This window comes from Chrysochloris asiatica, unplaced genomic scaffold, assembly GCF_000296735.1.
Source record: "Chrysochloris asiatica unplaced genomic scaffold, ChrAsi1.0 scaffold00062, whole genome shotgun sequence".
Classification (NCBI taxonomy): domain Eukaryota; kingdom Metazoa; phylum Chordata; class Mammalia; order Afrosoricida; family Chrysochloridae; genus Chrysochloris; species Chrysochloris asiatica.
Genome location: NW_006408580.1, coordinates 8,831,287 through 8,832,727, shown reverse-complemented (window position 1 = coordinate 8,832,727; position 1,441 = coordinate 8,831,287). Strand labels below are relative to the sequence as shown.

General features: G+C 41.0%; 1 pseudogene; it reads left to right on the top strand.

Moving 5' to 3' along the window:
- Positions 1-243: 243 nt before the first annotated feature.
- The window catches only part of LOC102815583, a 36,212-nt pseudogene continuing 35,014 nt past the window's right edge, over positions 244-1,441 (top strand).

Below are 1,441 nucleotides of genomic sequence, written 5' to 3'. Positions count from 1 at the left end.
GGAGATGGAAGACTTTAAAGTAGCCCAACGGATCACAGGGCTTTAGTATTAAAAAATATAGAAGTGCTGTTCCACTGACTCTCACCATGTCCGCTGATGTGTTTACAGCATTGCTGCACACATCTTGACTTACTCAGCAGGAAGGTGGATTTTTCTTTGTGTTCAAAGAAAAAAAAATAAATGTCCCCGTGTCTGTAGAGATGATTTGCAGTTCAGCCCAGCTGAAGCTGACTGAATGAGACTATGGGCTGTGCCTCCGCCAAGCATGTTGCCACTGTTCAAAATGAAGAGGAAGCCGAGGAAGGGAAAAACTGCCAGAATGGAGATGTATCTGGTGATGAGTATAGGATCAAACCAGTGGAAGAGGTCAAATACGTGAAAAATGGGGCTGAAGATGAGCAGAAAATAGCAGCCAGGAACCAAGAAAACTTGGGGAAAAGTACCAGTTCAAATGTAAGACTTAAAACTAATACAGAGATTCTGGGATTAGTTCATCAACCCAGAGCAAACATGCATATCTCTGAAAGCCTACTAGAATTCTTCAGAATGCTGGATGAAAAAATTGAAAAGGGTCGAGATTCCTGTTCGGAATAAGAGGATATCACACAGCGTCAATTCAACCTCTCAGACCAGGAGCTTTTTGTTGTTGTTATGTGCCGTGGAGTCAGTTCTGACTCATAGTGACCCTGTACATGGTTTCTGAGGCTGTAAATCTTTACGGGAGCAGAAAGCCTCATCTTTCTCCCACAGCTACTACTGTGTAAATAGGTTACACCTCAGTTGAAATCTTTGCAAAGGTCGTTTCTCTTCAGCGATCAGTACTATAGCAAAAGAAGATTGTCCCATATTGTATGCCCCATTAAAAATTATAGTGTTTCTTAATGAACTTGTAAAGGAATCTTGCTAAAAAAAAAAAAAAAAAAAAAAAAGCCAAAAAACTGTTATCGAACTTTCTTTGTTGCTGCTAGTTAAAACTTGTTGCAACTTTTCACTTCTCTTGTGTCCGGGTATGTAGCAAAATTCTGCAGTTTCACCTTAAAGATACTGTTGGTTTTACAAATGCTCTCCAACCTATTCTCTATAAGATGAGGTAGTGGTGAACTCAGATATCAAACGTCTATTCTAGGATGGTTCTGCTTCTAAGACAAATGTCTCCTTCTTCCCTGCCTCTCCTGAGCCGTCCAGAGACTAGCTGAGCCTTGCTTCTCACTGGCAATGTTGAGCTTTGGAGATGGGATGGTTGCTATGGCAAGCCTTGTTTCTCTGCTAAGAAGTACAGAAGTTATTATTGATTAAAAACATGCTGTGACATGACCCCTGGAAGCGACTCAGGAATCAGCAGCAGGTTGCTGCATTTAATTCGTATCTTAACCAAGGATTAAGCTTGTAACATTGGCGTTGCTCAGATGCAAATGGAAGTGTGTGTGATCACAATCACTTT